The 13,852-nt window shown below is 43.4% G+C and overlaps 6 non-coding genes and 3 pseudogenes across 6 annotated transcripts; all 9 read left to right on the top strand.

Moving 5' to 3' along the window:
- The first annotated feature begins 3,600 nt into the window (after nucleotides 1-3,600).
- On the top strand, nucleotides 3,601-3,795 carry LOC141220702 (U2 spliceosomal RNA). Its single transcript, XR_012288894.1, has one exon. It is a non-coding gene; the product is annotated as a U2 spliceosomal RNA (small nuclear RNA).
- Nucleotides 3,796-4,910: 1,115 nt separating this feature from the next.
- Nucleotides 4,911-5,101, top strand: LOC141220535 (U2 spliceosomal RNA). Its single transcript, XR_012288741.1, has one exon. It is a non-coding gene; the product is annotated as a U2 spliceosomal RNA (small nuclear RNA).
- A 1,115-nt stretch (nucleotides 5,102-6,216) lies between these two features.
- LOC141220533 (U2 spliceosomal RNA) lies at nucleotides 6,217-6,407 on the top strand. Its single transcript, XR_012288739.1, has one exon. It is a non-coding gene; the product is annotated as a U2 spliceosomal RNA (small nuclear RNA).
- Nucleotides 6,408-7,522: 1,115 nt separating this feature from the next.
- On the top strand, nucleotides 7,523-7,614 carry LOC141220761 (U2 spliceosomal RNA; annotated as a pseudogene).
- Nucleotides 7,615-8,408: 794 nt separating this feature from the next.
- LOC141220718 (U2 spliceosomal RNA) lies at nucleotides 8,409-8,590 on the top strand. Its single transcript, XR_012288906.1, has one exon. It is a non-coding gene; the product is annotated as a U2 spliceosomal RNA (small nuclear RNA).
- A 1,115-nt stretch (nucleotides 8,591-9,705) lies between these two features.
- On the top strand, nucleotides 9,706-9,797 carry LOC141220760 (U2 spliceosomal RNA; annotated as a pseudogene).
- A 794-nt stretch (nucleotides 9,798-10,591) lies between these two features.
- LOC141220717 (U2 spliceosomal RNA) lies at nucleotides 10,592-10,773 on the top strand. The gene has a single exon (XR_012288905.1). It is a non-coding gene; the product is annotated as a U2 spliceosomal RNA (small nuclear RNA).
- A 1,115-nt stretch (nucleotides 10,774-11,888) lies between these two features.
- On the top strand, nucleotides 11,889-11,980 carry LOC141220759 (U2 spliceosomal RNA; annotated as a pseudogene).
- Nucleotides 11,981-12,774: 794 nt separating this feature from the next.
- Nucleotides 12,775-12,956, top strand: LOC141220721 (U2 spliceosomal RNA). The gene has a single exon (XR_012288909.1). It is a non-coding gene; the product is annotated as a U2 spliceosomal RNA (small nuclear RNA).
- Nucleotides 12,957-13,852: the final 896 nt, after the last annotated feature.

Here is a 13,852-nt window from a genome sequence, read left to right as displayed (position 1 = left end):
TGACGATACTATCAGATGAGGAGGGAGGCGTAAGCCCAGTGGTCTGATCAGGTTCATCGGACAGGTAAATCCGTTGCTCTTAGTTACCTAAGTAAAATTTCTACATTTTCTAATGATGGCTGAACTGAAAGGTATTTCCCTCAACGTGAGAGGCATAAAATCTAACACGAGAAGAACTGCTCTTTTTAATTTTTTTACGTGTTTTACTGCATCTGTATTTTTTCTGCAAGAATGTAATATCCCACATGAAATGTCATATCAAAAATATAAAGATGAGTGGAAGTGTGGGCCATCTGTCTGGTCCGGATCGAATGCTGCAGGATCAGCGGGTGTAGCCATACTTTTTAAAGGGAACGTTTTAATTGATTTTATTCAGGAAATTTTACCAGGTCGTATTTTATTAGTGAAAGCTTTTATTGATGGTATTAGATGGCAGTTTTTAAATTTTTATGGATCCCCAGAGAAAAATGAAAGAGCCGAAATGCTTGATCTTTTACCATTATTTATTAATAACTCTGAACCTTTTATCTTAGCAGGGGATTTTAATTGTGTTTTAAAAGGTGAAAACCGGCGCTCCAGCTCTGTAAGCAGGAACTACGATAAAACCTCAGGTATGCTACATGATATAGTCAAAGATGCTAAATTGATAGACATATATAAAGAGTGTCATAGTGACAGCACAGAGGACGCCGGTTTCACTTGGAGCAATGCTAATTGTAGCTCTAGGATTGATTTTATTTTTGGTTCAGATAAAACAATACCTGCCAAATGTGAAGTTTTAACTAATATATTTTCAGACCATAAACTTTTATCCTTTACCATAAAAGTAAATGACAACAAAAAATGTGGTAAGAAAAGCTGGAAAATGAATGTATCCCTTTTAACCGACCCGCAGATTTTATCAGATTTTATTGAGTTTTATAGGAAATGTAGAAAAGGGAAAAAAACAAATGAGACTATGAGTGTATGGTGGGATAGAATGAAAGTAAAAATAAAAGACTTTTTTATTAAAAAGAGTATATGTAGAGCCAAAGAAAAATATGAAGAATATAGAATTTTAAATACCCGCCTACAAACATTATTTAAGCTCAGAGACAATGGGATAGATGTACAAGTTGATATTTCAAACTTAAAAGAAGAGATTTCAAAATGGCTAGAACAAAAAGGAAAAGAGATCATTTTTCGTTCTAGAGTACAACATATAGAAGAAAATGAAAAGTGTTCCAGATATTTTTTTAGGAAAAATAAAAAAGAAAAAGTGATAATTGACCATATAGATGGTGAGAATAATATAAAAAATATGCTGGGTAAAGTTTAGGTTTTTTTTTCTAATCTATTTAATGGAAAAAATATAGATAATAAATTAATGGATGATTCGCTGCAAGGACTAACAGCTGTTTTAGATCCCGCATCCCAAGAGTTTTTATCCCAAGTTTTAATGGAACAAGAAGTGTTAAAAACTATTAAAAGTTTTAAAACTGGAAAGGTCCCTGGTCCTGATGGCATCCCAATAGAATTTTATGTATGTTTTTATGATATTTTAAAAGATGATTTGTTTTATTTGTTTACTGAGGTTTTTAATAATAAGGTTTTATTAAATTCCTGGAAGAAAGGTGAAGTCTCCCTCCTATACAAAAAAGGTGATAAATCAAAATTAGAAAACTGGAGACCAATAACACTTTTAAATTGTGACTATAAAATAATGGCTAAAATTTGTGCAAATCGTCTAAAAGAAGTCATCAGCAAAGTTATTCATTCTAATCAAGTGTGTGGGGTGCCGGGGCGCAGTATATGGGACAATCTGAATTTAGTGAAAGACTGTATTGAGGATGTGAAAGACAGAAAGGGGAAAATGGCGATTTTATCTATTGATTTTGAAAAAGCATTTGACCGTGTCTCACACTTTTATCTTTTTAAAGTTTTAGAGAAAATGGGCATACCAGAAGGGTTTTTACTATCGCTTAAAGCATTTTACAAGGATTGTACAAGTAAGATTTTAGTGAATGGTTTTAAGACACAAGAGGTATTTTTACGGTCAGGGGTGAAACAGGGATGCCCTCTGTCCCCCCTACTGTTTATCTGTGCACTGGAACCAATGTTATGTGCAATACGCCAAAATAAACAGATATGCGGTGTCCCTCTGCCTGGAAGCGGTGGTTTGGAGGCCAAGGTTGTAGGCTACATGGATGACGTGGCGGTCTTGTGTACAGATGCACCATCACTTACGGCCACTCTCCATCAAGTGCAATCCTTTTGTCTAGCTTCTGGTTTTAAAATCAATTTTAATAAGTGTAACATTTTAAGTGTTGGGGGGATGATTTTACGTGATGTACCAATTAATGTCTCCGAATCCATTTCCATTTTAGGTATATCATTCACTGAAAATAATGATGGTTATAATAGTTGGGAAACAGTTACACAGAAAGTAAATACGAAAATATGTATGTGGAACAGGAGGAGACTTACAATGGAGGGTAAAGTATTGGTTTTAAAGATGGTGATTTTACCTCTTTTATTGTATCTTAGCATGGTTTTCCCCCCGCCTGTTAATGTTTTAAAAAAGATAACCAAAACCTGTTTTACCTTCTTTTGGAACTCAAAAATGGAAAAGCTGAAAAGAGAAATCGTGATGAAATCAAAAGTAAAAGGTGGTAAAGATTTTCCAGATTTTAATAGGTTTCTTTTAATCCATCTGTTCGTTTACTGTTTTAATGCCCTTTTTAAGAATCACTATTGGTCCTTTTTTATGCGTTTTAATACAGGATTTTTTATGAGAAAGTTTGGATGGTATGAAGTTAATATATCTGTGCCCCATGCTTTTAATTTGTCGACGCATTATGAGATTTTAAGGAAAATAGTGTCCGATTTTAATTTAGGGACTAAGAAAATAGAGGAATTAAGAAATAGTAAGAAATTAATTAAAGAAATACGTAAAAGTGAGGAAATATGTAATGTTGACAGATATGATGATGACAAATCTATGTCTATCTGGAAAATGATTAACGTTTTTTATCTTTTTAATGAACAGAGAGATCTGGCTTGGAGTTGCATGCACCGCTGTCTTCCTTGCCGGGCATTCCAATACAGAAGAGGATTTGTGAGGTCTGCCATCTGCCCAAGAACCGGATGCCAAGACGAGGAAACGGTGGAACATCTATTATGGACATGTAATTTTGCAAAGGATTTCTGGAGAAGACTGCTCCCCCTACTGGAAAGGGTGGCAGACCTCAAGGACTTTACATATAAAACTGTGCTATACGGACTTATGGAATGCCCCACAATGGACCAGTACACAATGGCTTGGAAGACAGTGAACTGCGCCAAGTCATCTCTCTGGAAAGCGCGCAACATTGCTATTTTTAAACAAGATGTTTTATCAGTGAATGATGTTTTAAGTTTATGTTTATGTGAAATGTATACTTATTATTTAATTGACAAAAAGAAGAATGTACATATTTCCAAAAAATGGCTTGTTGACCAATGGAACCTAATTATTTAAAATCTTTGTATTTTTTTGTTTTGTAAATTTCATTTGTCTTTTAACGTTTGGTATTTGTGTAATTATGCTTGTAATTTGTTAAAGTTTTAATAAACGGTTTTATCCCTCTGCAGGGGATAGCCAAATTAAAAAAAAAAAAAAAATCTGTTCTTATCAGTTTAATATCTGATACGTCCCCTATCTGGGGACCATATATTAAATGGATTTTTAGAACAGGGAGATGGAAAAAGAGCTTGCTCTGTCCACTCCACGCATTGACCTGGTATTGCAGTATCTCCAGGACTGGTGCACCCCTTCTTTAATGCAGTTTCTAAAATCAGAAAGAATTGAATTCAATGTTTTTTGTTCATTTTGCTTGTTTGTCGGATTTTGGGATGGACTCTTTGGCTTTGCTTTTCTTCTCCTCATTGGATTTTTCATGTTCAAAGTTGCAGAAGCCAGATTACAAGCTCATTTTGGTTCAACTTCAGCAACTGTGCATTGCATTGCCATGTAATGTGATGCAATGCTATCTTTCTAGCTCTCCCTTTTTACTTCCTTTTGGATAAACAGACATATTAGGCAAGCATTTTGGAGCTTTCACCTAAATAACTACAGGTGGTGAGATAAGCTGCACAATATAATTGACCTTTCAGTATATTGTTGCACACACACCATCTATTTAGCAAATGCCCTTGTTATCAACAGCAGCCTTTTAAACTCACCTGAGCTAACAGGTATGTGCGCTGGTTACTCTGCTGCGCTTAAAATTTCTTTTTTGGTTTGCTACAATGCCTTTTCTGAAACGTTGTCTCCTTCTGCTGGAACACTGACTTCTTTCATTTAATGCCTGCAGACTATAAAAGAGAACCCAACCCAAAAAGTTTGGTTGATTAGTCTGTGGCATTCTGTTAAACTGTTGCTTATGGCGGTCTCTGTGAGCTTCTCAGCGACATTCAGCCAGCCAGGTATCCTGCCTGCAGTAGATGGAATGTGGCAATGGAACGCTGGCTGCGCGTGTCATAATAGGCTCTGAGCCTTTATATACCTGTGCACAGCAGCAGCCACCTTCAGTCTGCTGCTGGACAGCCAGCAGCAGCAGCAGCAGGAGAGGTATGTAATCAGGAGCCCTCCTGCTAAGGGTAGACAGCTGCTCGTTCCACCCCACCCCCCGCCTTAATTGGTTCTCCTCCCTTCCAACGGTGTTGAGGCGGGTGGGAACAGCAGGGGGTGAAGGTGCTGTGTTTAAAGAGGTGGAGTTATGCAGATCTAAAACGCGTGGATTGCAGCAGCAGCAAGCCGAAAAGTGCAGGCATGTAAGGGATCTAGAGGTTGACAACATGTCTTCTTAACGGGAGTCCAGGAGCTCATCTCCACAAATGGACTTTTCAGGATCCTTGGGTGGCTCCGTAGTTTGAAACCAATTCTGGTTATCGCTTCTCGGCCTTTTGGCTAAGATCAAGTGTAGTATCTGTTCTTATCAGTTTAATATCTGATACGTCCCCTATCTGGGGACCATATATTAAATGGATTTTTAGAACAGGGAGATGGAAAAAGAGCTTGCTCTGTCCACTCCACGCATTGACCTGGTATTGCAGTATCTCCAGGACCGGTGCACCCCTTCTTTAATGCAGTTTCTAAAATCAGAAAGAATTGAATTCAATGTTTTTTGTTCATTTTGCTTGTTTGTCGGATTTTGGGATGGACTCTTTGGCTTTGCTTTTCTTCTCCTCATTGGATTTTTCATGTTCAAAGTTGCAGAAGCCAGATTACAAGCTCATTTTGGTTCAACTTCAGCAACTGTGCATTGCATTGCCATGTAATGTGATGCAATGCTATCTTTCTAGCTCTCCCTTTTTACTTCCTTTTGGATAAACAGACATATTAGGCAAGCATTTTGGAGCTTTCACCTAAATAACTACAGGTGGTGAGATAAGCTGCACAATATAATTGACCTTTCAGTATATTGTTGCACACACACCATCTATTTAGCAAATGCCCTTGTTATCAACAGCAGCCTTTTAAACTCACCTGAGCTAACAGGTATGTGCGCTGGTTACTCTGCTGCGCTTAAAATTTCTTTTTTGGTTTGCTACAATGCCTTTTCTGAAACGTTGTCTCCTTCTGCTGGAACACTGACTTCTTTCATTTAATGCCTGCAGACTATAAAAGAGAACCCAACCCAAAAAGTTTGGTTGATTAGTCTGTGGCATTCTGTTAAACTGTTGCTTATGGCGGTCTCTGTGAGCTTCTCAGCGACATTCAGCCAGCCAGGTATCCTGCCTGCAGTAGATGGAATGTGGCAATGGAACGCTGGCTGCGCGTGTCATAATAGGCTCTGAGCCTTTATATACCTGTGCACAGCAGCAGCCACCTTCAGTCTGCTGCTGGACAGCCAGCAGCAGCAGCAGCAGGAGAGGTATGTAATCAGGAGCCCTCCTGCTAAGGGTAGACAGCTGCTCGTTCCACCCCACCCCCCGCCTTAATTGGTTCTCCTCCCTTCCAACGGTGTTGAGGCGGGTGGGAACAGCAGGGGGTGAAGGTGCTGTGTTTAAAGAGGTGGAGTTATGCAGATCTAAAACGCGTGGATTGCAGCAGCAGCAAGCCGAAAAGTGCAGGCATGTAAGGGATCTAGAGGTTGACAACATGTCTTCTTAACGGGAGTCCAGGAGCTCATCTCCACAAATGGACTTTTCAGGATCCTTGGGTGGCTCCGTAGTTTGAAACCAATTCTGGTTATCGCTTCTCGGCCTTTTGGCTAAGATCAAGTGTAGTATCTGTTCTTATCAGTTTAATATCTGATACGTCCCCTATCTGGGGACCATATATTAAATGGATTTTTAGAACAGGGAGATGGAAAAAGAGCTTGCTCTGTCCACTCCACGCATTGACCTGGTATTGCAGTATCTCCAGGACCGGTGCACCCCTTCTTTAATGCAGTTTCTAAAATCAGAAAGAATTGAATTCAATGTTTTTTGTTCATTTTGCTTGTTTGTCGGATTTTGGGATGGACTCTTTGGCTTTGCTTTTCTTCTCCTCATTGGATTTTTCATGTTCAAAGTTGCAGAAGCCAGATTACAAGCTCATTTTGGTTCAACTTCAGCAACTGTGCATTGCATTGCCATGTAATGTGATGCAATGCTATCTTTCTAGCTCTCCCTTTTTACTTCCTTTTGGATAAACAGACATATTAGGCAAGCATTTTGGAGCTTTCACCTAAATAACTACAGGTGGTGAGATAAGCTGCACAATATAATTGACCTTTCAGTATATTGTTGCACACACACCATCTATTTAGCAAATGCCCTTGTTATCAACAGCAGCCTTTTAAACTCACCTGAGCTAACAGGTATGTGCGCTGGTTACTCTGCTGCGCTTAAAATTTCTTTTTTGGTTTGCTACAATGCCTTTTCTGAAACGTTGTCTCCTTCTGCTGGAACACTGACTTCTTTCATTTAATGCCTGCAGACTATAAAAGAGAACCCAACCCAAAAAGTTTGGTTGATTAGTCTGTGGCATTCTGTTAAACTGTTGCTTATGGCGGTCTCTGTGAGCTTCTCAGCGACATTCAGCCAGCCAGGTATCCTGCCTGCAGTAGATGGAATGTGGCAATGGAACGCTGGCTGCGCGTGTCATAATAGGCTCTGAGCCTTTATATACCTGTGCACAGCAGCAGCCACCTTCAGTCTGCTGCTGGACAGCCAGCAGCAGCAGCAGCAGGAGAGGTATGTAATCAGGAGCCCTCCTGCTAAGGGTAGACAGCTGCTCGTTCCACCCCACCCCCCGCCTTAATTGGTTCTCCTCCCTTCCAACGGTGTTGAGGCGGGTGGGAACAGCAGGGGGTGAAGGTGCTGTGTTTAAAGAGGTGGAGTTATGCAGATCTAAAACGCGTGGATTGCAGCAGCAGCAAGCCGAAAAGTGCAGGCATGTAAGGGATCTAGAGGTTGACAACATGTCTTCTTAACGGGAGTCCAGGAGCTCATCTCCACAAATGGACTTTTCAGGATCCTTGGGTGGCTCCGTAGTTTGAAACCAATTCTGGTTATCGCTTCTCGGCCTTTTGGCTAAGATCAAGTGTAGTATCTTTCGAAAAGGCGGTTTTGGATGTTGGCCGCCCTAGTAGATTGATACATTATGCACACTGGGGTTTAGGCGCTTGTTAGTACGCCAGGTGGCTAATATAGTCATCTGGTGGAAAGCATGGCCCCCCAGGATCGACGCCATTGGGCCGGGGAAGATCGAAAGCCCGAAGTGTGAAGTGCCCCAGGAGTGGTGACCCTGGGGTGCCTTAACTCACTGGGATTGGGAACCCCACTTGAGTTTATGGCACATTTGCACAAGCACTTCAAATTTTCTTTCTTCGCACACACCCTTATTCCGGGCCTTCTGGCCTTAGGATGGGGAATTTTTCAATTCCCGGTCGAAGGTCCGGGCAGTATTATATTGTGAAACCTTCACTATTTATTTAATTTCTTTGTCACTGTGTGTCCACTTATTCACGTGTGTCACGTCCTACTAGGATTTTGTCGGGATGCGGTTCCCTTACGGGTTCCTCTCTTGGCAGGTCTAGGGGGGGAGTGTGTGGCCATCAGGTTCCGCTCCCCCCTGAACCCCCCTGGCTCTCCTCTTTCGGGAGGAGAGCGTTGTTGGCTCCCCTCTTCCGGGAGGGGAGCACAGTCTTTGGCTCCCAGTGCCTTGCTCGGGTGAGAACTCGGGCAGGTGCTGGGGGTAAGATTGGGTCGCCTCTGGCTTCGGCTGGAGGTGGCTTTTTGTCCCTGTTCCTCGCTGTGGCCTTTTGGCTCGGAGGGACGGGGAATGGTTTGGGGGACCCTTCTCCTTTTGGAGAGGGTTTCAAGAAGACCAGCATCCTAGTGCACTTTTTTTGTGGCACTTGTCACTTTTTTAAGCGCACTCGGGTTTTGTACACGAATTCGGGCTTTCGAAAAAAAAAAAAAAAAATCTGTTCTTATCAGTTTTATATCTGATACGTCCCCTATCTGGGGACCATATATTAAATGGATTTTTAGAACAGGGAGATGGAAAAAGAGCTTGCTCTGTCCACTCCACGCATTGACCTGGTATTGCAGTATCTCCAGGACCGGTGCACCCCTTCTTTAATGCAGTTTCTAAAATCAGAAAGAATTGAATTCAATGTTTTTTGTTCATTTTGCTTGTTTGTCGGATTTTGGGATGGACTCTTTGGCTTTGCTTTTCTTCTCCTCATTGGATTTTTCATGTTCAAAGTTGCAGAAGCCAGATTACAAGCTCATTTTGGTTCAACTTCAGCAACTGTGCATTGCATTGCCATGTAATGTGATGCAATGCTATCTTTCTAGCTCTCCCTTTTTACTTCCTTTTGGATAAACAGACATATTAGGCAAGCATTTTGGAGCTTTCACCTAAATAACTACAGGTGGTGAGATAAGCTGCACAATATAATTGACCTTTCAGTATATTGTTGCACACACACCATCTATTTAGCAAATGCCCTTGTTATCAACAGCAGCCTTTTAAACTCACCTGAGCTAACAGGTATGTGCGCTGGTTACTCTGCTGCGCTTAAAATTTCTTTTTTGGTTTGCTACAATGCCTTTTCTGAAACGTTGTCTCCTTCTGCTGGAACACTGACTTCTTTCATTTAATGCCTGCAGACTATAAAAGAGAACCCAACCCAAAAAGTTTGGTTGATTAGTCTGTGGCATTCTGTTAAACTGTTGCTTATGGCGGTCTCTGTGAGCTTCTCAGCGACATTCAGCCAGCCAGGTATCCTGCCTGCAGTAGATGGAATGTGGCAATGGAACGCTGGCTGCGCGTGTCATAATAGGCTCTGAGCCTTTATATACCTGTGCACAGCAGCAGCCACCTTCAGTCTGCTGCTGGACAGCCAGCAGCAGCAGCAGCAGGAGAGGTATGTAATCAGGAGCCCTCCTGCTAAGGGTAGACAGCTGCTCGTTCCACCCCACCCCCCGCCTTAATTGGTTCTCCTCCCTTCCAACGGTGTTGAGGCGGGTGGGAACAGCAGGGGGTGAAGGTGCTGTGTTTAAAGAGGTGGAGTTATGCAGATCTAAAACGCGTGGATTGCAGCAGCAGCAAGCCGAAAAGTGCAGGCATGTAAGGGATCTAGAGGTTGACAACATGTCTTCTTAACGGGAGTCCAGGAGCTCATCTCCACAAATGGACTTTTCAGGATCCTTGGGTGGCTCCGTAGTTTGAAACCAATTCTGGTTATCGCTTCTCGGCCTTTTGGCTAAGATCAAGTGTAGTATCTTTCGAAAAGGCGGTTTTGGATGTTGGCCGCCCTAGTAGATTGATACATTATGCACACTGGGGTTTAGGCGCTTGTTAGTACGCCAGGTGGCTAATATAGTCATCTGGTGGAAAGCATGGCCCCCCAGGATCGACGCCATTGGGCCGGGGAAGATCGAAAGCCCGAAGTGTGAAGTGCCCCAGGAGTGGTGACCCTGGGGTGCCTTAACTCACTGGGATTGGGAACCCCACTTGAGTTTATAGCACATTTGCACAAGCACTTCAAATTTTCTTTCTTCGCACACACCCTTATTCCGGGCCTTCTGGCCTTAGGATGGGGAATTTTTCAATTCCCGGTCGAAGGTCCGGGCAGTATTATATTGTGAAACCTTCACTATTTATTTAATTTCTTTGTCACTGTGTGTCCACTTATTCACGTGTGTCACGTCCTACTAGGATTTTGTCGGGATGCGGTTCCCTTACGGGTTCCTCTCTTGGCAGGTCTAGGGGGGGAGTGTGTGGCCATCAGGTTCCGCTCCCCCCTGAACCCCCCTGGCTCTCCTCTTTCGGGAGGAGAGCGTTGTTGGCTCCCCTCTTCCGGGAGGGGAGCACAGTCTTTGGCTCCCAGTGCCTTGCTCGGGTGAGAACTCGGGCAGGTGCTGGGGGTAAGATTGGGTCGCCTCTGGCTTCGGCTGGAGGTGGCTTTTTGTCCCTGTTCCTCGCTGTGGCCTTTTGGCTCGGAGGGACGGGGAATGGTTTGGGGGACCCTTCTCCTTTTGGAGAGGGTTTCAAGAAGACCAGCATCCTAGTGCACTTTTTTTGTGGCACTTGTCACTTTTTTAAGCGCACTCGGGTTTTGTACACGAATTCGGGCTTTCGAAAAAAAAAAAAAAAAATCTGTTCTTATCAGTTTTATATCTGATACGTCCCCTATCTGGGGACCATATATTAAATGGATTTTTAGAACAGGGAGATGGAAAAAGAGCTTGCTCTGTCCACTCCACGCATTGACCTGGTATTGCAGTATCTCCAGGACCGGTGCACCCCTTCTTTAATGCAGTTTCTAAAATCAGAAAGAATTGAATTCAATGTTTTTTGTTCATTTTGCTTGTTTGTCGGATTTTGGGATGGACTCTTTGGCTTTGCTTTTCTTCTCCTCATTGGATTTTTCATGTTCAAAGTTGCAGAAGCCAGATTACAAGCTCATTTTGGTTCAACTTCAGCAACTGTGCATTGCATTGCCATGTAATGTGATGCAATGCTATCTTTCTAGCTCTCCCTTTTTACTTCCTTTTGGATAAACAGACATATTAGGCAAGCATTTTGGAGCTTTCACCTAAATAACTACAGGTGGTGAGATAAGCTGCACAATATAATTGACCTTTCAGTATATTGTTGCACACACACCATCTATTTAGCAAATGCCCTTGTTATCAACAGCAGCCTTTTAAACTCACCTGAGCTAACAGGTATGTGCGCTGGTTACTCTGCTGCGCTTAAAATTTCTTTTTTGGTTTGCTACAATGCCTTTTCTGAAACGTTGTCTCCTTCTGCTGGAACACTGACTTCTTTCATTTAATGCCTGCAGACTATAAAAGAGAACCCAACCCAAAAAGTTTGGTTGATTAGTCTGTGGCATTCTGTTAAACTGTTGCTTATGGCGGTCTCTGTGAGCTTCTCAGCGACATTCAGCCAGCCAGGTATCCTGCCTGCAGTAGATGGAATGTGGCAATGGAACGCTGGCTGCGCGTGTCATAATAGGCTCTGAGCCTTTATATACCTGTGCACAGCAGCAGCCACCTTCAGTCTGCTGCTGGACAGCCAGCAGCAGCAGCAGCAGGAGAGGTATGTAATCAGGAGCCCTCCTGCTAAGGGTAGACAGCTGCTCGTTCCACCCCACCCCCCGCCTTAATTGGTTCTCCTCCCTTCCAACGGTGTTGAGGCGGGTGGGAACAGCAGGGGGTGAAGGTGCTGTGTTTAAAGAGGTGGAGTTATGCAGATCTAAAACGCGTGGATTGCAGCAGCAGCAAGCCGAAAAGTGCAGGCATGTAAGGGATCTAGAGGTTGACAACATGTCTTCTTAACGGGAGTCCAGGAGCTCATCTCCACAAATGGACTTTTCAGGATCCTTGGGTGGCTCCGTAGTTTGAAACCAATTCTGGTTATCGCTTCTCGGCCTTTTGGCTAAGATCAAGTGTAGTATCTTTCGAAAAGGCGGTTTTGGATGTTGGCCGCCCTAGTAGATTGATACATTATGCACACTGGGGTTTAGGCGCTTGTTAGTACGCCAGGTGGCTAATATAGTCATCTGGTGGAAAGCATGGCCCCCCAGGATCGACGCCATTGGGCCGGGGAAGATCGAAAGCCCGAAGTGTGAAGTGCCCCAGGAGTGGTGACCCTGGGGTGCCTTAACTCACTGGGATTGGGAACCCCACTTGAGTTTATGGCACATTTGCACAAGCACTTCAAATTTTCTTTCTTCGCACACACCCTTATTCCGGGCCTTCTGGCCTTAGGATGGGGAATTTTTCAATTCCCGGTCGAAGGTCCGGGCAGTATTATATTGTGAAACCTTCACTATTTATTTAATTTCTTTGTCACTGTGTGTCCACTTATTCACGTGTGTCACGTCCTACTAGGATTTTGTCGGGATGCGGTTCCCTTACGGGTTCCTCTCTTGGCAGGTCTAGGGGGGGAGTGTGTGGCCATCAGGTTCCGCTCCCCCCTGAACCCCCCTGGCTCTCCTCTTTCGGGAGGAGAGCGTTGTTGGCTCCCCTCTTCCGGGAGGGGAGCACAGTCTTTGGCTCCCAGTGCCTTGCTCGGGTGAGAACTCGGGCAGGTGCTGGGGGTAAGATTGGGTCGCCTCTGGCTTCGGCTGGAGGTGGCTTTTTGTCCCTGTTCCTCGCTGTGGCCTTTTGGCTCGGAGGGACGGGGAATGGTTTGGGGGACCCTTCTCCTTTTGGAGAGGGTTTCAAGAAGACCAGCATCCTAGTGCACTTTTTTTGTGGCACTTGTCACTTTTTTAAGCGCACTCGGGTTTTGTACACGAATTCGGGCTTTCGAAAAAAAAAAAAAAAAATCTCTTCTTATCAGTTTTATATCTGATACGTCCCCTATCTGGGGACCATATATTAAATGGATTTTTAGAACAGGGAGATGGAAAAAGAGCTTGCTCTGTCCACTCCACGCATTGACCTGGTATTGCAGTATCTCCAGGACCGGTGCACCCCTTCTTTAATGCAGTTTCTAAAATCAGAAAGAATTGAATTCAATGTTTTTTGTTCATTTTGCTTGTTTGTCGGATTTTGGGATGGACTCTTTGGCTTTGCTTTTCTTCTCCTCATTGGATTTTTCATGTTCAAAGTTGCAGAAGCCAGATTACAAGCTCATTTTGGTTCAACTTCAGCAACTGTGCATTGCATTGCCATGTAATGTGATGCAATGCTATCTTTCTAGCTCTCCCTTTTTACTTCCTTTTGGATAAACAGACATATTAGGCAAGCATTTTGGAGCTTTCACCTAAATAACTACAGGTGGTGAGATAAGCTGCACAATATAATTGACCTTTCAGTATATTGTTGCACACACACCATCTATTTAGCAAATGCCCTTGTTATCAACAGCAGCCTTTTAAACTCACCTGAGCTAACAGGTATGTGCGCTGGTTACTCTGCTGCGCTTAAAATTTCTTTTTTGGTTTGCTACAATGCCTTTTCTGAAACGTTGTCTCCTTCTGCTGGAACACTGACTTCTTTCATTTAATGCCTGCAGACTATAAAAGAGAACCCAACCCAAAAAGTTTGGTTGATTAGTCTGTGGCATTCTGTTAAACTGTTGCTTATGGCGGTCTCTGTGAGCTTCTCAGCGACATTCAGCCAGCCAGGTATCCTGCCTGCAGTAGATGGAATGTGGCAATGGAACGCTGGCTGCGCGTGTCATAATAGGCTCTGAGCCTTTATATACCTGTGCACAGCAGCAGCCACCTTCAGTCTGCTGCTGGACAGCCAGCAGCAGCAGCAGCAGGAGAGGTATGTAATCAGGAGCCCTCCTGCTAAGGGTAGACAGCTGCTCGTTCCACCCCACCCCCCGCCTTAATTGGTTCTCCTCCCTTCCAACGGTGTTGAGGCG

This window comes from Phyllobates terribilis, unplaced genomic scaffold, assembly GCF_046119375.1.
Source record: "Phyllobates terribilis strain yellow unplaced genomic scaffold, ASM4611937v1 Scaffold_298__1_contigs__length_2340664, whole genome shotgun sequence".
Classification (NCBI taxonomy): Eukaryota; Metazoa; Chordata; class Amphibia; order Anura; family Dendrobatidae; genus Phyllobates; species Phyllobates terribilis.
Note: the sequence above shows the minus strand (reverse complement) of the source record. Positions and strands in the feature narration are given on the sequence as shown.